Below are 20,047 nucleotides of genomic sequence, written 5' to 3'. Positions count from 1 at the left end.
TCTCTGCTCTGTGTCCCACACTAAGATCTCTCTGCTCTGTGTCCCACACTAAGATCTCTCTGCTCTGTGTCCCACACTAAGATCTCTCTGCTCTGTGTCCCACACTAAGATCTCTCTGCTCTGTGTCCCACACTAAGATCTCTCTGCTCTGTGTCCCACACTAAGATCTCTCTGCTCTGTGTCCCACACTAAGATCTCTCTGCTCTGTGTCCCACACTAAGATCTCTCTGCTCTGTGTCCCACACTAAGATCTCTCTGCTCTGTGTCCCACACTAAGATCTCTCTGCTCTGTGTCCCACACTAAGATCTCTCTGCTCTGTGTCCCACACTAAGATCTCTCTGCTCTGTGTCCCACACTAAGATCTCTCTGCTCTGTGTCCCACACTAAGATCTCTCTGCTCTGTGTCCCACACTAAGATCTCTCTGCTCTGTGTCCCACACTAAGATCTCTCTGCTCTGTGTCCCACACTAAGATCTCTCTGCTCTGTGTCCCACACTAAGATCTCTCTGCTCTGTGTCCCACACTAAGATCTCTCTGCTCTGTGTCCCACACTAAGATCTCTCTGCTCTGTGTCCCACACTAAGATCTCTCTGCTCTGTGTCCCACACTAAGATCTCTCTGCTCTGTGTCCCACACTAAGATCTCTCTGCTCTGTGTCCCACACTAAGATCTCTCTGCTCTGTGTCCCACACTAAGATCTCTCTGCTCTGTGTCCCACACTAAGATCTCTCTGCTCTGTGTCCCACACTAAGATCTCTCTGCTCTGTGTCCCACACTAAGATCTCTCTGCTCTGTGTCCCACACTAAGATCTCTCTGCTCTGTGTCCCACACTAAGATCTCTCTGCTCTGTGTCCCACACTAAGATCTCTCTGCTCTGTGTCCCACACTAAGATCTCTCTGCTCTGTGTCCCACACTAAGATCTCTCTGCTCTGTGTCCCACACTAAGATCTCTCTGCTCTGTGTCCCACACTAAGATCTCTCTGCTCTGTGTCCCACACTAAGATCTCTCTGCTCTGTGTCCCACACTAAGATCTCTCTGCTCTGTGTCCCACACTAAGATCTCTCTGCTCTGTGTCCCACACTAAGATCTCTCTGCTCTGTGTCCCACACTAAGATCTCTCTGCTCTGTGTCCCACACTAAGATCTCTCTGCTCTGTGTCCCACACTAAGATCTCTCTGCTCTGTGTCCCACACTAAGATCTCTCTGCTCTGTGTCCCACACTAAGATCTCTCTGCTCTGTGTCCCACACTAAGATCTCTCTGCTCTGTGTCCCACACTAAGATCTCTCTGCTCTGTGTCCCACACTAAGATCTCTCTGCTCTGTGTCCCACACTAAGATCTCTCTGCTCTGTGTCCCACACTAAGATCTCTCTGCTCTGTGTCCCACACTAAGATCTCTCTGCTCTGTGTCCCACACTAAGATCTCTCTGCTCTGTGTCCCACACTAAGATCTCTCTGCTCTGTGTCCCACACTAAGATCTCTCTGCTCTGTGTCCCACACTAAGATCTCTCTGCTCTGTGTCCCACACTAAGATCTCTCTGCTCTGTGTCCCACACTAAGATCTCTCTGCTCTGTGTCCCACACTAAGATCTCTCTGCTCTGTGTCCCACACTAAGATCTCTCTGCTCTGTGTCCCACACTAAGATCTCTCTGCTCTGTGTCCCACACTAAGATCTCTCTGCTCTGTGTCCCACACTAAGATCTCTCTGCTCTGTGTCCCACACTAAGATCTCTCTGCTCTGTGTCCCACACTAAGATCTCTCTGCTCTGTGTCCCACACTAAGATCTCTCTGCTCTGTGTCCCACACTAAGATCTCTCTGCTCTGTGTCCCACACTAAGATCTCTCTGCTCTGTGTCCCACACTAAGATCTCTCTGCTCTGTGTCCCACACTAAGATCTCTCTGCTCTGTGTCCCACACTAAGATCTCTCTGCTCTGTGTCCCACACTAAGATCTCTCTGCTCTGTGTCCCACACTAAGATCTCTCTGCTCTGTGTCCCACACTAAGATCTCTCTGCTCTGTGTCCCACACTAAGATCTCTCTGCTCTGTGTCCCACACTAAGATCTCTCTGCTCTGTGTCCCACACTAAGATCTCTCTGCTCTGTGTCCCACACTAAGATCTCTCTGCTCTGTGTCCCACACTAAGATCTCTCTGCTCTGTGTCCCACACTAAGATCTCTCTGCTCTGTGTCCCACACTAAGATCTCTCTGCTCTGTGTCCCACACTAAGATCTCTCTGCTCTGTGTCCCACACTAAGATCTCTCTGCTCTGTGTCCCACACTAAGATCTCTCTGCTCTGTGTCCCACACTAAGATCTCTCTGCTCTGTGTCCCACACTAAGATCTCTCTGCTCTGTGTCCCACACTAAGATCTCTCTGCTCTGTGTCCCACACTAAGATCTCTCTGCTCTGTGTCCCACACTAAGATCTCTCTGCTCTGTGTCCCACACTAAGATCTCTCTGCTCTGTGTCCCACACTAAGATCTCTCTGCTCTGTGTCCCACACTAAGATCTCTCTGCTCTGTGTCCCACACTAAGATCTCTCTGCTCTGTGTCCCACACTAAGATCTCTCTGCTCTGTGTCCCACACTAAGATCTCTCTGCTCTGTGTCCCACACTAAGATCTCTCTGCTCTGTGTCCCACACTAAGATCTCTCTGCTCTGTGTCCCACACTAAGATCTCTCTGCTCTGTGTCCCACACTAAGATCTCTCTGCTCTGTGTCCCACACTAAGATCTCTCTGCTCTGTGTCCCACACTAAGATCTCTCTGCTCTGTGTCCCACACTAAGATCTCTCTGCTCTGTGTCCCACACTAAGATCTCTCTGCTCTGTGTCCCACACTAAGATCTCTCTGCTCTGTGTCCCACACTAAGATCTCTCTGCTCTGTGTCCCACACTAAGATCTCTCTGCTCTGTGTCCCACACTAAGATCTCTCTGCTCTGTGTCCCACACTAAGATCTCTCTGCTCTGTGTCCCACACTAAGATCTCTCTGCTCTGTGTCCCACACTAAGATCTCTCTGCTCTGTGTCCCACACTAAGATCTCTCTGCTCTGTGTCCCACACTAAGATCTCTCTGCTCTGTGTCCCACACTAAGATCTCTCTGCTCTGTGTCCCACACTAAGATCTCTCTGCTCTGTGTCCCACACTAAGATCTCTCTGCTCTGTGTCCCACACTAAGATCTCTCTGCTCTGTGTCCCACACTAAGATCTCTCTGCTCTGTGTCCCACACTAAGATCTCTCTGCTCTGTGTCCCACACTAAGATCTCTCTGCTCTGTGTCCCACACTAAGATCTCTCTGCTCTGTGTCCCACACTAAGATCTCTCTGCTCTGTGTCCCACACTAAGATCTCTCTGCTCTGTGTCCCACACTAAGATCTCTCTGCTCTGTGTCCCACACTAAGATCTCTCTGCTCTGTGTCCCACACTAAGATCTCTCTGCTCTGTGTCCCACACTAAGATCTCTCTGCTCTGTGTCCCACACTAAGATCTCTCTGCTCTGTGTCCCACACTAAGATCTCTCTGCTCTGTGTCCCACACTAAGATCTCTCTGCTCTGTGTCCCACACTAAGATCTCTCTGCTCTGTGTCCCACACTAAGATCTCTCTGCTCTGTGTCCCACACTAAGATCTCTCTGCTCTGTGTCCCACACTAAGATCTCTCTGCTCTGTGTCCCACACTAAGATCTCTCTGCTCTGTGTCCCACACTAAGATCTCTCTGCTCTGTGTCCCACACTAAGATCTCTCTGCTCTGTGTCCCACACTAAGATCTCTCTGCTCTGTGTCCCACACTAAGATCTCTCTGCTCTGTGTCCCACACTAAGATCTCTCTGCTCTGTGTCCCACACTAAGATCTCTCTGCTCTGTGTCCCACACTAAGATCTCTCTGCTCTGTGTCCCACACTAAGATCTCTCTGCTCTGTGTCCCACACTAAGATCTCTCTGCTCTGTGTCCCACACTAAGATCTCTCTGCTCTGTGTCCCACACTAAGATCTCTCTGCTCTGTGTCCCACACTAAGATCTCTCTGCTCTGTGTCCCACACTAAGATCTCTCTGCTCTGTGTCCCACACTAAGATCTCTCTGCTCTGTGTCCCACACTAAGATCTCTCTGCTCTGTGTCCCACACTAAGATCTCTCTGCTCTGTGTCCCACACTAAGATCTCTCTGCTCTGTGTCCCACACTAAGATCTCTCTGCTCTGTGTCCCACACTAAGATCTCTCTGCTCTGTGTCCCACACTAAGATCTCTCTGCTCTGTGTCCCACACTAAGATCTCTCTGCTCTGTGTCCCACACTAAGATCTCTCTGCTCTGTGTCCCACACTAAGATCTCTCTGCTCTGTGTCCCACACTAAGATCTCTCTGCTCTGTGTCCCACACTAAGATCTCTCTGCTCTGTGTCCCACACTAAGATCTCTCTGCTCTGTGTCCCACACTAAGATCTCTCTGCTCTGTGTCCCACACTAAGATCTCTCTGCTCTGTGTCCCACACTAAGATCTCTCTGCTCTGTGTCCCACACTAAGATCTCTCTGCTCTGTGTCCCACACTAAGATCTCTCTGCTCTGTGTCCCACACTAAGATCTCTCTGCTCTGTGTCCCACACTAAGATCTCTCTGCTCTGTGTCCCACACTAAGATCTCTCTGCTCTGTGTCCCACACTAAGATCTCTCTGCTCTGTGTCCCACACTAAGATCTCTCTGCTCTGTGTCCCACACTAAGATCTCTCTGCTCTGTGTCCCACACTAAGATCTCTCTGCTCTGTGTCCCACACTAAGATCTCTCTGCTCTGTGTCCCACACTAAGATCTCTCTGCTCTGTGTCCCACACTAAGATCTCTCTGCTCTGTGTCCCACACTAAGATCTCTCTGCTCTGTGTCCCACACTAAGATCTCTCTGCTCTGTGTCCCACACTAAGATCTCTCTGCTCTGTGTCCCACACTAAGATCTCTCTGCTCTGTGTCCCACACTAAGATCTCTCTGCTCTGTGTCCCACACTAAGATCTCTCTGCTCTGTGTCCCACACTAAGATCTCTCTGCTCTGTGTCCCACACTAAGATCTCTCTGCTCTGTGTCCCACACTAAGATCTCTCTGCTCTGTGTCCCACACTAAGATCTCTCTGCTCTGTGTCCCACACTAAGATCTCTCTGCTCTGTGTCCCACACTAAGATCTCTCTGCTCTGTGTCCCACACTAAGATCTCTCTGCTCTGTGTCCCACACTAAGATCTCTCTGCTCTGTGTCCCACACTAAGATCTCTCTGCTCTGTGTCCCACACTAAGATCTCTCTGCTCTGTGTCCCACACTAAGATCTCTCTGCTCTGTGTCCCACACTAAGATCTCTCTGCTCTGTGTCCCACACTAAGATCTCTCTGCTCTGTGTCCCACACTAAGATCTCTCTGCTCTGTGTCCCACACTAAGATCTCTCTGCTCTGTGTCCCACACTAAGATCTCTCTGCTCTGTGTCCCACACTAAGATCTCTCTGCTCTGTGTCCCACACTAAGATCTCTCTGCTCTGTGTCCCACACTAAGATCTCTCTGCTCTGTGTCCCACACTAAGATCTCTCTGCTCTGTGTCCCACACTAAGATCTCTCTGCTCTGTGTCCCACACTAAGATCTCTCTGCTCTGTGTCCCACACTAAGATCTCTCTGCTCTGTGTCCCACACTAAGATCTCTCTGCTCTGTGTCCCACACTAAGATCTCTCTGCTCTGTGTCCCACACTAAGATCTCTCTGCTCTGTGTCCCACACTAAGATCTCTCTGCTCTGTGTCCCACACTAAGATCTCTCTGCTCTGTGTCCCACACTAAGATCTCTCTGCTCTGTGTCCCACACTAAGATCTCTCTGCTCTGTGTCCCACACTAAGATCTCTCTGCTCTGTGTCCCACACTAAGATCTCTCTGCTCTGTGTCCCACACTAAGATCTCTCTGCTCTGTGTCCCACACTAAGATCTCTCTGCTCTGTGTCCCACACTAAGATCTCTCTGCTCTGTGTCCCACACTAAGATCTCTCTGCTCTGTGTCCCACACTAAGATCTCTCTGCTCTGTGTCCCACACTAAGATCTCTCTGCTCTGTGTCCCACACTAAGATCTCTCTGCTCTGTGTCCCACACTAAGATCTCTCTGCTCTGTGTCCCACACTAAGATCTCTCTGCTCTGTGTCCCACACTAAGATCTCTCTGCTCTGTGTCCCACACTAAGATCTCTCTGCTCTGTGTCCCACACTAAGATCTCTCTGCTCTGTGTCCCACACTAAGATCTCTCTGCTCTGTGTCCCACACTAAGATCTCTCTGCTCTGTGTCCCACACTAAGATCTCTCTGCTCTGTGTCCCACACTAAGATCTCTCTGCTCTGTGTCCCACACTAAGATCTCTCTGCTCTGTGTCCCACACTAAGATCTCTCTGCTCTGTGTCCCACACTAAGATCTCTCTGCTCTGTGTCCCACACTAAGATCTCTCTGCTCTGTGTCCCACACTAAGATCTCTCTGCTCTGTGTCCCACACTAAGATCTCTCTGCTCTGTGTCCCACACTAAGATCTCTCTGCTCTGTGTCCCACACTAAGATCTCTCTGCTCTGTGTCCCACACTAAGATCTCTCTGCTCTGTGTCCCACACTAAGATCTCTCTGCTCTGTGTCCCACACTAAGATCTCTCTGCTCTGTGTCCCACACTAAGATCTCTCTGCTCTGTGTCCCACACTAAGATCTCTCTGCTCTGTGTCCCACACTAAGATCTCTCTGCTCTGTGTCCCACACTAAGATCTCTCTGCTCTGTGTCCCACACTAAGATCTCTCTGCTCTGTGTCCCACACTAAGATCTCTCTGCTCTGTGTCCCACACTAAGATCTCTCTGCTCTGTGTCCCACACTAAGATCTCTCTGCTCTGTGTCCCACACTAAGATCTCTCTGCTCTGTGTCCCACACTAAGATCTCTCTGCTCTGTGTCCCACACTAAGATCTCTCTGCTCTGTGTCCCACACTAAGATCTCTCTGCTCTGTGTCCCACACTAAGATCTCTCTGCTCTGTGTCCCACACTAAGATCTCTCTGCTCTGTGTCCCACACTAAGATCTCTCTGCTCTGTGTCCCACACTAAGATCTCTCTGCTCTGTGTCCCACACTAAGATCTCTCTGCTCTGTGTCCCACACTAAGATCTCTCTGCTCTGTGTCCCACACTAAGATCTCTCTGCTCTGTGTCCCACACTAAGATCTCTCTGCTCTGTGTCCCACACTAAGATCTCTCTGCTCTGTGTCCCACACTAAGATCTCTCTGCTCTGTGTCCCACACTAAGATCTCTCTGCTCTGTGTCCCACACTAAGATCTCTCTGCTCTGTGTCCCACACTAAGATCTCTCTGCTCTGTGTCCCACACTAAGATCTCTCTGCTCTGTGTCCCACACTAAGATCTCTCTGCTCTGTGTCCCACACTAAGATCTCTCTGCTCTGTGTCCCACACTAAGATCTCTCTGCTCTGTGTCCCACACTAAGATCTCTCTGCTCTGTGTCCCACACTAAGATCTCTCTGCTCTGTGTCCCACACTAAGATCTCTCTGCTCTGTGTCCCACACTAAGATCTCTCTGCTCTGTGTCCCACACTAAGATCTCTCTGCTCTGTGTCCCACACTAAGATCTCTCTGCTCTGTGTCCCACACTAAGATCTCTCTGCTCTGTGTCCCACACTAAGATCTCTCTGCTCTGTGTCCCACACTAAGATCTCTCTGCTCTGTGTCCCACACTAAGATCTCTCTGCTCTGTGTCCCACACTAAGATCTCTCTGCTCTGTGTCCCACACTAAGATCTCTCTGCTCTGTGTCCCACACTAAGATCTCTCTGCTCTGTGTCCCACACTAAGATCTCTCTGCTCTGTGTCCCACACTAAGATCTCTCTGCTCTGTGTCCCACACTAAGATCTCTCTGCTCTGTGTCCCACACTAAGATCTCTCTGCTCTGTGTCCCACACTAAGATCTCTCTGCTCTGTGTCCCACACTAAGATCTCTCTGCTCTGTGTCCCACACTAAGATCTCTCTGCTCTGTGTCCCACACTAAGATCTCTCTGCTCTGTGTCCCACACTAAGATCTCTCTGCTCTGTGTCCCACACTAAGATCTCTCTGCTCTGTGTCCCACACTAAGATCTCTCTGCTCTGTGTCCCACACTAAGATCTCTCTGCTCTGTGTCCCACACTAAGATCTCTCTGCTCTGTGTCCCACACTAAGATCTCTCTGCTCTGTGTCCCACACTAAGATCTCTCTGCTCTGTGTCCCACACTAAGATCTCTCTGCTCTGTGTCCCACACTAAGATCTCTCTGCTCTGTGTCCCACACTAAGATCTCTCTGCTCTGTGTCCCACACTAAGATCTCTCTGCTCTGTGTCCCACACTAAGATCTCTCTGCTCTGTGTCCCACACTAAGATCTCTCTGCTCTGTGTCCCACACTAAGATCTCTCTGCTCTGTGTCCCACACTAAGATCTCTCTGCTCTGTGTCCCACACTAAGATCTCTCTGCTCTGTGTCCCACACTAAGATCTCTCTGCTCTGTGTCCCACACTAAGATCTCTCTGCTCTGTGTCCCACACTAAGATCTCTCTGCTCTGTGTCCCACACTAAGATCTCTCTGCTCTGTGTCCCACACTAAGATCTCTCTGCTCTGTGTCCCACACTAAGATCTCTCTGCTCTGTGTCCCACACTAAGATCTCTCTGCTCTGTGTCCCACACTAAGATCTCTCTGCTCTGTGTCCCACACTAAGATCTCTCTGCTCTGTGTCCCACACTAAGATCTCTCTGCTCTGTGTCCCACACTAAGATCTCTCTGCTCTGTGTCCCACACTAAGATCTCTCTGCTCTGTGTCCCACACTAAGATCTCTCTGCTCTGTGTCCCACACTAAGATCTCTCTGCTCTGTGTCCCACACTAAGATCTCTCTGCTCTGTGTCCCACACTAAGATCTCTCTGCTCTGTGTCCCACACTAAGATCTCTCTGCTCTGTGTCCCACACTAAGATCTCTCTGCTCTGTGTCCCACACTAAGATCTCTCTGCTCTGTGTCCCACACTAAGATCTCTCTGCTCTGTGTCCCACACTAAGATCTCTCTGCTCTGTGTCCCACACTAAGATCTCTCTGCTCTGTGTCCCACACTAAGATCTCTCTGCTCTGTGTCCCACACTAAGATCTCTCTGCTCTGTGTCCCACACTAAGATCTCTCTGCTCTGTGTCCCACACTAAGATCTCTCTGCTCTGTGTCCCACACTAAGATCTCTCTGCTCTGTGTCCCACACTAAGATCTCTCTGCTCTGTGTCCCACACTAAGATCTCTCTGCTCTGTGTCCCACACTAAGATCTCTCTGCTCTGTGTCCCACACTAAGATCTCTCTGCTCTGTGTCCCACACTAAGATCTCTCTGCTCTGTGTCCCACACTAAGATCTCTCTGCTCTGTGTCCCACACTAAGATCTCTCTGCTCTGTGTCCCACACTAAGATCTCTCTGCTCTGTGTCCCACACTAAGATCTCTCTGCTCTGTGTCCCACACTAAGATCTCTCTGCTCTGTGTCCCACACTAAGATCTCTCTGCTCTGTGTCCCACACTAAGATCTCTCTGCTCTGTGTCCCACACTAAGATCTCTCTGCTCTGTGTCCCACACTAAGATCTCTCTGCTCTGTGTCCCACACTAAGATCTCTCTGCTCTGTGTCCCACACTAAGATCTCTCTGCTCTGTGTCCCACACTAAGATCTCTCTGCTCTGTGTCCCACACTAAGATCTCTCTGCTCTGTGTCCCACACTAAGATCTCTCTGCTCTGTGTCCCACACTAAGATCTCTCTGCTCTGTGTCCCACACTAAGATCTCTCTGCTCTGTGTCCCACACTAAGATCTCTCTGCTCTGTGTCCCACACTAAGATCTCTCTGCTCTGTGTCCCACACTAAGATCTCTCTGCTCTGTGTCCCACACTAAGATCTCTCTGCTCTGTGTCCCACACTAAGATCTCTCTGCTCTGTGTCCCACACTAAGATCTCTCTGCTCTGTGTCCCACACTAAGATCTCTCTGCTCTGTGTCCCACACTAAGATCTCTCTGCTCTGTGTCCCACACTAAGATCTCTCTGCTCTGTGTCCCACACTAAGATCTCTCTGCTCTGTGTCCCACACTAAGATCTCTCTGCTCTGTGTCCCACACTAAGATCTCTCTGCTCTGTGTCCCACACTAAGATCTCTCTGCTCTGTGTCCCACACTAAGATCTCTCTGCTCTGTGTCCCACACTAAGATCTCTCTGCTCTGTGTCCCACACTAAGATCTCTCTGCTCTGTGTCCCACACTAAGATCTCTCTGCTCTGTGTCCCACACTAAGATCTCTCTGCTCTGTGTCCCACACTAAGATCTCTCTGCTCTGTGTCCCACACTAAGATCTCTCTGCTCTGTGTCCCACACTAAGATCTCTCTGCTCTGTGTCCCACACTAAGATCTCTCTGCTCTGTGTCCCACACTAAGATCTCTCTGCTCTGTGTCCCACACTAAGATCTCTCTGCTCTGTGTCCCACACTAAGATCTCTCTGCTCTGTGTCCCACACTAAGATCTCTCTGCTCTGTGTCCCACACTAAGATCTCTCTGCTCTGTGTCCCACACTAAGATCTCTCTGCTCTGTGTCCCACACTAAGATCTCTCTGCTCTGTGTCCCACACTAAGATCTCTCTGCTCTGTGTCCCACACTAAGATCTCTCTGCTCTGTGTCCCACACTAAGATCTCTCTGCTCTGTGTCCCACACTAAGATCTCTCTGCTCTGTGTCCCACACTAAGATCTCTCTGCTCTGTGTCCCACACTAAGATCTCTCTGCTCTGTGTCCCACACTAAGATCTCTCTGCTCTGTGTCCCACACTAAGATCTCTCTGCTCTGTGTCCCACACTAAGATCTCTCTGCTCTGTGTCCCACACTAAGATCTCTCTGCTCTGTGTCCCACACTAAGATCTCTCTGCTCTGTGTCCCACACTAAGATCTCTCTGCTCTGTGTCCCACACTAAGATCTCTCTGCTCTGTGTCCCACACTAAGATCTCTCTGCTCTGTGTCCCACACTAAGATCTCTCTGCTCTGTGTCCCACACTAAGATCTCTCTGCTCTGTGTCCCACACTAAGATCTCTCTGCTCTGTGTCCCACACTAAGATCTCTCTGCTCTGTGTCCCACACTAAGATCTCTCTGCTCTGTGTCCCACACTAAGATCTCTCTGCTCTGTGTCCCACACTAAGATCTCTCTGCTCTGTGTCCCACACTAAGATCTCTCTGCTCTGTGTCCCACACTAAGATCTCTCTGCTCTGTGTCCCACACTAAGATCTCTCTGCTCTGTGTCCCACACTAAGATCTCTCTGCTCTGTGTCCCACACTAAGATCTCTCTGCTCTGTGTCCCACACTAAGATCTCTCTGCTCTGTGTCCCACACTAAGATCTCTCTGCTCTGTGTCCCACACTAAGATCTCTCTGCTCTGTGTCCCACACTAAGATCTCTCTGCTCTGTGTCCCACACTAAGATCTCTCTGCTCTGTGTCCCACACTAAGATCTCTCTGCTCTGTGTCCCACACTAAGATCTCTCTGCTCTGTGTCCCACACTAAGATCTCTCTGCTCTGTGTCCCACACTAAGATCTCTCTGCTCTGTGTCCCACACTAAGATCTCTCTGCTCTGTGTCCCACACTAAGATCTCTCTGCTCTGTGTCCCACACTAAGATCTCTCTGCTCTGTGTCCCACACTAAGATCTCTCTGCTCTGTGTCCCACACTAAGATCTCTCTGCTCTGTGTCCCACACTAAGATCTCTCTGCTCTGTGTCCCACACTAAGATCTCTCTGCTCTGTGTCCCACACTAAGATCTCTCTGCTCTGTGTCCCACACTAAGATCTCTCTGCTCTGTGTCCCACACTAAGATCTCTCTGCTCTGTGTCCCACACTAAGATCTCTCTGCTCTGTGTCCCACACTAAGATCTCTCTGCTCTGTGTCCCACACTAAGATCTCTCTGCTCTGTGTCCCACACTAAGATCTCTCTGCTCTGTGTCCCACACTAAGATCTCTCTGCTCTGTGTCCCACACTAAGATCTCTCTGCTCTGTGTCCCACACTAAGATCTCTCTGCTCTGTGTCCCACACTAAGATCTCTCTGCTCTGTGTCCCACACTAAGATCTCTCTGCTCTGTGTCCCACACTAAGATCTCTCTGCTCTGTGTCCCACACTAAGATCTCTCTGCTCTGTGTCCCACACTAAGATCTCTCTGCTCTGTGTCCCACACTAAGATCTCTCTGCTCTGTGTCCCACACTAAGATCTCTCTGCTCTGTGTCCCACACTAAGATCTCTCTGCTCTGTGTCCCACACTAAGATCTCTCTGCTCTGTGTCCCACACTAAGATCTCTCTGCTCTGTGTCCCACACTAAGATCTCTCTGCTCTGTGTCCCACACTAAGATCTCTCTGCTCTGTGTCCCACACTAAGATCTCTCTGCTCTGTGTCCCACACTAAGATCTCTCTGCTCTGTGTCCCACACTAAGATCTCTCTGCTCTGTGTCCCACACTAAGATCTCTCTGCTCTGTGTCCCACACTAAGATCTCTCTGCTCTGTGTCCCACACTAAGATCTCTCTGCTCTGTGTCCCACACTAAGATCTCTCTGCTCTGTGTCCCACACTAAGATCTCTCTGCTCTGTGTCCCACACTAAGATCTCTCTGCTCTGTGTCCCACACTAAGATCTCTCTGCTCTGTGTCCCACACTAAGATCTCTCTGCTCTGTGTCCCACACTAAGATCTCTCTGCTCTGTGTCCCACACTAAGATCTCTCTGCTCTGTGTCCCACACTAAGATCTCTCTGCTCTGTGTCCCACACTAAGATCTCTCTGCTCTGTGTCCCACACTAAGATCTCTCTGCTCTGTGTCCCACACTAAGATCTCTCTGCTCTGTGTCCCACACTAAGATCTCTCTGCTCTGTGTCCCACACTAAGATCTCTCTGCTCTGTGTCCCACACTAAGATCTCTCTGCTCTGTGTCCCACACTAAGATCTCTCTGCTCTGTGTCCCACACTAAGATCTCTCTGCTCTGTGTCCCACACTAAGATCTCTCTGCTCTGTGTCCCACACTAAGATCTCTCTGCTCTGTGTCCCACACTAAGATCTCTCTGCTCTGTGTCCCACACTAAGATCTCTCTGCTCTGTGTCCCACACTAAGATCTCTCTGCTCTGTGTCCCACACTAAGATCTCTCTGCTCTGTGTCCCACACTAAGATCTCTCTGCTCTGTGTCCCACACTAAGATCTCTCTGCTCTGTGTCCCACACTAAGATCTCTCTGCTCTGTGTCCCACACTAAGATCTCTCTGCTCTGTGTCCCACACTAAGATCTCTCTGCTCTGTGTCCCACACTAAGATCTCTCTGCTCTGTGTCCCACACTAAGATCTCTCTGCTCTGTGTCCCACACTAAGATCTCTCTGCTCTGTGTCCCACACTAAGATCTCTCTGCTCTGTGTCCCACACTAAGATCTCTCTGCTCTGTGTCCCACACTAAGATCTCTCTGCTCTGTGTCCCACACTAAGATCTCTCTGCTCTGTGTCCCACACTAAGATCTCTCTGCTCTGTGTCCCACACTAAGATCTCTCTGCTCTGTGTCCCACACTAAGATCTCTCTGCTCTGTGTCCCACACTAAGATCTCTCTGCTCTGTGTCCCACACTAAGATCTCTCTGCTCTGTGTCCCACACTAAGATCTCTCTGCTCTGTGTCCCACACTAAGATCTCTCTGCTCTGTGTCCCACACTAAGATCTCTCTGCTCTGTGTCCCACACTAAGATCTCTCTGCTCTGTGTCCCACACTAAGATCTCTCTGCTCTGTGTCCCACACTAAGATCTCTCTGCTCTGTGTCCCACACTAAGATCTCTCTGCTCTGTGTCCCACACTAAGATCTCTCTGCTCTGTGTCCCACACTAAGATCTCTCTGCTCTGTGTCCCACACTAAGATCTCTCTGCTCTGTGTCCCACACTAAGATCTCTCTGCTCTGTGTCCCACACTAAGATCTCTCTGCTCTGTGTCCCACACTAAGATCTCTCTGCTCTGTGTCCCACACTAAGATCTCTCTGCTCTGTGTCCCACACTAAGATCTCTCTGCTCTGTGTCCCACACTAAGATCTCTCTGCTCTGTGTCCCACACTAAGATCTCTCTGCTCTGTGTCCCACACTAAGATCTCTCTGCTCTGTGTCCCACACTAAGATCTCTCTGCTCTGTGTCCCACACTAAGATCTCTCTGCTCTGTGTCCCACACTAAGATCTCTCTGCTCTGTGTCCCACACTAAGATCTCTCTGCTCTGTGTCCCACACTAAGATCTCTCTGCTCTGTGTCCCACACTAAGATCTCTCTGCTCTGTGTCCCACACTAAGATCTCTCTGCTCTGTGTCCCACACTAAGATCTCTCTGCTCTGTGTCCCACACTAAGATCTCTCTGCTCTGTGTCCCACACTAAGATCTCTCTGCTCTGTGTCCCACACTAAGATCTCTCTGCTCTGTGTCCCACACTAAGATCTCTCTGCTCTGTGTCCCACACTAAGATCTCTCTGCTCTGTGTCCCACACTAAGATCTCTCTGCTCTGTGTCCCACACTAAGATCTCTCTGCTCTGTGTCCCACACTAAGATCTCTCTGCTCTGTGTCCCACACTAAGATCTCTCTGCTCTGTGTCCCACACTAAGATCTCTCTGCTCTGTGTCCCACACTAAGATCTCTCTGCTCTGTGTCCCACACTAAGATCTCTCTGCTCTGTGTCCCACACTAAGATCTCTCTGCTCTGTGTCCCACACTAAGATCTCTCTGCTCTGTGTCCCACACTAAGATCTCTCTGCTCTGTGTCCCACACTAAGATCTCTCTGCTCTGTGTCCCACACTAAGATCTCTCTGCTCTGTGTCCCACACTAAGATCTCTCTGCTCTGTGTCCCACACTAAGATCTCTCTGCTCTGTGTCCCACACTAAGATCTCTCTGCTCTGTGTCCCACACTAAGATCTCTCTGCTCTGTGTCCCACACTAAGATCTCTCTGCTCTGTGTCCCACACTAAGATCTCTCTGCTCTGTGTCCCACACTAAGATCTCTCTGCTCTGTGTCCCACACTAAGATCTCTCTGCTCTGTGTCCCACACTAAGATCTCTCTGCTCTGTGTCCCACACTAAGATCTCTCTGCTCTGTGTCCCACACTAAGATCTCTCTGCTCTGTGTCCCACACTAAGATCTCTCTGCTCTGTGTCCCACACTAAGATCTCTCTGCTCTGTGTCCCACACTAAGATCTCTCTGCTCTGTGTCCCACACTAAGATCTCTCTGCTCTGTGTCCCACACTAAGATCTCTCTGCTCTGTGTCCCACACTAAGATCTCTCTGCTCTGTGTCCCACACTAAGATCTCTCTGCTCTGTGTCCCACACTAAGATCTCTCTGCTCTGTGTCCCACACTAAGATCTCTCTGCTCTGTGTCCCACACTAAGATCTCTCTGCTCTGTGTCCCACACTAAGATCTCTCTGCTCTGTGTCCCACACTAAGATCTCTCTGCTCTGTGTCCCACACTAAGATCTCTCTGCTCTGTGTCCCACACTAAGATCTCTCTGCTCTGTGTCCCACACTAAGATCTCTCTGCTCTGTGTCCCACACTAAGATCTCTCTGCTCTGTGTCCCACACTAAGATCTCTCTGCTCTGTGTCCCACACTAAGATCTCTCTGCTCTGTGTCCCACACTAAGATCTCTCTGCTCTGTGTCCCACACTAAGATCTCTCTGCTCTGTGTCCCACACTAAGATCTCTCTGCTCTGTGTCCCACACTAAGATCTCTCTGCTCTGTGTCCCACACTAAGATCTCTCTGCTCTGTGTCCCACACTAAGATCTCTCTGCTCTGTGTCCCACACTAAGATCTCTCTGCTCTGTGTCCCACACTAAGATCTCTCTGCTCTGTGTCCCACACTAAGATCTCTCTGCTCTGTGTCCCACACTAAGATCTCTCTGCTCTGTGTCCCACACTAAGATCTCTCTGCTCTGTGTCCCACACTAAGATCTCTCTGCTCTGTGTCCCACACTAAGATCTCTCTGCTCTGTGTCCCACACTAAGATCTCTCTGCTCTGTGTCCCACACTAAGATCTCTCTGCTCTGTGTCCCACACTAAGATCTCTCTGCTCTGTGTCCCACACTAAGATCTCTCTGCTCTGTGTCCCACACTAAGATCTCTCTGCTCTGTGTCCCACACTAAGATCTCTCTGCTCTGTGTCCCACACTAAGATCTCTCTGCTCTGTGTCCCACACTAAGATCTCTCTGCTCTGTGTCCCACACTAAGATCTCTCTGCTCTGTGTCCCACACTAAGATCTCTCTGCTCTGTGTCCCACACTAAGATCTCTCTGCTCTGTGTCCCACACTAAGATCTCTCTGCTCTGTGTCCCACACTAAGATCTCTCTGCTCTGTGTCCCACACTAAGATCTCTCTGCTCTGTGTCCCACACTAAGATCTCTCTGCTCTGTGTCCCACACTAAGATCTCTCTGCTCTGTGTCCCACACTAAGATCTCTCTGCTCTGTGTCCCACACTAAGATCTCTCTGCTCTGTGTCCCACACTAAGATCTCTCTGCTCTGTGTCCCACACTAAGATCTCTCTGCTCTGTGTCCCACACTAAGATCTCTCTGCTCTGTGTCCCACACTAAGATCTCTCTGCTCTGTGTCCCACACTAAGATCTCTCTGCTCTGTGTCCCACACTAAGATCTCTCTGCTCTGTGTCCCACACTAAGATCTCTCTGCTCTGTGTCCCACACTAAGATCTCTCTGCTCTGTGTCCCACACTAAGATCTCTCTGCTCTGTGTCCCACACTAAGATCTCTCTGCTCTGTGTCCCACACTAAGATCTCTCTGCTCTGTGTCCCACACTAAGATCTCTCTGCTCTGTGTCCCACACTAAGATCTCTCTGCTCTGTGTCCCACACTAAGATCTCTCTGCTCTGTGTCCCACACTAAGATCTCTCTGCTCTGTGTCCCACACTAAGATCTCTCTGCTCTGTGTCCCACACTAAGATCTCTCTGCTCTGTGTCCCACACTAAGATCTCTCTGCTCTGTGTCCCACACTAAGATCTCTCTGCTCTGTGTCCCACACTAAGATCTCTCTGCTCTGTGTCCCACACTAAGATCTCTCTGCTCTGTGTCCCACACTAAGATCTCTCTGCTCTGTGTCCCACACTAAGATCTCTCTGCTCTGTGTCCCACACTAAGATCTCTCTGCTCTGTGTCCCACACTAAGATCTCTCTGCTCTGTGTCCCACACTAAGATCTCTCTGCTCTGTGTCCCACACTAAGATCTCTCTGCTCTGTGTCCCACACTAAGATCTCTCTGCTCTGTGTCCCACACTAAGATCTCTCTGCTCTGTGTCCCACACTAAGATCTCTCTGCTCTGTGTCCCACACTAAGATCTCTCTGCTCTGTGTCCCACACTAAGATCTCTCTGCTCTGTGTCCCACACTAAGATCTCTCTGCTCTGTGTCCCACACTAAGATCTCTCTGCTCTGTGTCCCACACTAAGATCTCTCTGCTCTGTGTCCCACACTAAGATCTCTCTGCTCTGTGTCCCACACTAAGATCTCTCTGCTCTGTGTCCCACACTAAGATCTCTCTGCTCTGTGTCCCACACTAAGATCTCTCTGCTCTGTGTCCCACACTAAGATCTCTCTGCTCTGTGTCCCACACTAAGATCTCTCTGCTCTGTGTCCCACACTAAGATCTCTCTGCTCTGTGTCCCACACTAAGATCTCTCTGCTCTGTGTCCCACACTAAGATCTCTCTGCTCTGTGTCCCACACTAAGATCTCTCTGCTCTGTGTCCCACACTAAGATCTCTCTGCTCTGTGTCCCACACTAAGATCTCTCTGCTCTGTGTCCCACACTAAGATCTCTCTGCTCTGTGTCCCACACTAAGATCTCTCTGCTCTGTGTCCCACACTAAGATCTCTCTGCTCTGTGTCCCACACTAAGATCTCTCTGCTCTGTGTCCCACACTAAGATCTCTCTGCTCTGTGTCCCACACTAAGATCTCTCTGCTCTGTGTCCCACACTAAGATCTCTCTGCTCTGTGTCCCACACTAAGATCTCTCTGCTCTGTGTCCCACACTAAGATCTCTCTGCTCTGTGTCCCACACTAAGATCTCTCTGCTCTGTGTCCCACACTAAGATCTCTCTGCTCTGTGTCCCACACTAAGATCTCTCTGCTCTGTGTCCCACACTAAGATCTCTCTGCTCTGTGTCCCACACTAAGATCTCTCTGCTCTGTGTCCCACACTAAGATCTCTCTGCTCTGTGTCCCACACTAAGATCTCTCTGCTCTGTGTCCCACACTAAGATCTCTCTGCTCTGTGTCCCACACTAAGATCTCTCTGCTCTGTGTCCCACACTAAGATCTCTCTGCTCTGTGTCCCACACTAAGATCTCTCTGCTCTGTGTCCCACACTAAGATCTCTCTGCTCTGTGTCCCACACTAAGATCTCTCTGCTCTGTGTCCCACACTAAGATCTCTCTGCTCTGTGTCCCACACTAAGATCTCTCTGCTCTGTGTCCCACACTAAGATCTCTCTGCTCTGTGTCCCACACTAAGATCTCTCTGCTCTGTGTCCCACACTAAGATCTCTCTGCTCTGTGTCCCACACTAAGATCTCTCTGCTCTGTGTCCCACACTAAGATCTCTCTGCTCTGTGTCCCACACTAAGATCTCTCTGCTCTGTGTCCCACACTAAGATCTCTCTGCTCTGTGTCCCACACTAAGATCTCTCTGCTCTGTGTCCCACACTAAGATCTCTCTGCTCTGTGTCCCACACTAAGATCTCTCTGCTCTGTGTCCCACACTAAGATCTCTCTGCTCTGTGTCCCACACTAAGATCTCTCTGCTCTGTGTCCCACACTAAGATCTCTCTGCTCTGTGTCCCACACTAAGATCTCTCTGCTCTGTGTCCCACACTAAGATCTCTCTGCTCTGTGTCCCACACTAAGATCTCTCTGCTCTGTGTCCCACACTAAGATCTCTCTGCTCTGTGTCCCACACTAAGATCTCTCTGCTCTGTGTCCCACACTAAGATCTCTCTGCTCTGTGTCCCACACTAAGATCTCTCTGCTCTGTGTCCCACACTAAGATCTCTCTGCTCTGTGTCCCACACTAAGATCTCTCTGCTCTGTGTCCCACACTAAGATCTCTCTGCTCTGTGTCCCACACTAAGATCTCTCTGCTCTGTGTCCCACACTAAGATCTCTCTGCTCTGTGTCCCACACTAAGATCTCTCTGCTCTGTGTCCCACACTAAGATCTCTCTGCTCTGTGTCCCACACTAAGATCTCTCTGCTCTGTGTCCCACACTAAGATCTCTCTGCTCTGTGTCCCACACTAAGATCTCTCTGCTCTGTGTCCCACACTAAGATCTCTCTGCTCTGTGTCCCACACTAAGATCTCTCTGCTCTGTGTCCCACACTAAGATCTCTCTGCTCTGTGTCCCACACTAAGATCTCTCTGCTCTGTGTCCCACACTAAGATCTCTCTGCTCTGTGTCCCACACTAAGATCTCTCTGCTCTGTGTCCCACACTAAGATCTCTCTGCTCTGTGTCCCACACTAAGATCTCTCTGCTCTGTGTCCCACACTAAGATCTCTCTGCTCTGTGTCCCACACTAAGATCTCTCTGCTCTGTGTCCCACACTAAGATCTCTCTGCTCTGTGTCCCACACTAAGATCTCTCTGCTCTGTGTCCCACACTAAGATCTCTCTGCTCTGTGTCCCACACTAAGATCTCTCTGCTCTGTGTCCCACACTAAGATCTCTCTGCTCTGTGTCCCACACTAAGATCTCTCTGCTCTGTGTCCCACACTAAGATCTCTCTGCTCTGTGTCCCACACTAAGATCTCTCTGCTCTGTGTCCCACACTAAGATCTCTCTGCTCTGTGTCCCACACTAAGATCTCTCTGCTCTGTGTCCCACACTAAGATCTCTCTGCTCTGTGTCCCACACTAAGAT

This window comes from Carcharodon carcharias, chromosome 1 (genome assembly GCF_017639515.1).
Source record: "Carcharodon carcharias isolate sCarCar2 chromosome 1, sCarCar2.pri, whole genome shotgun sequence".
In the NCBI taxonomy this organism is placed as follows: Eukaryota; Metazoa; Chordata; class Chondrichthyes; order Lamniformes; family Lamnidae; genus Carcharodon; species Carcharodon carcharias.
Note: the sequence above shows the minus strand (reverse complement) of the source record.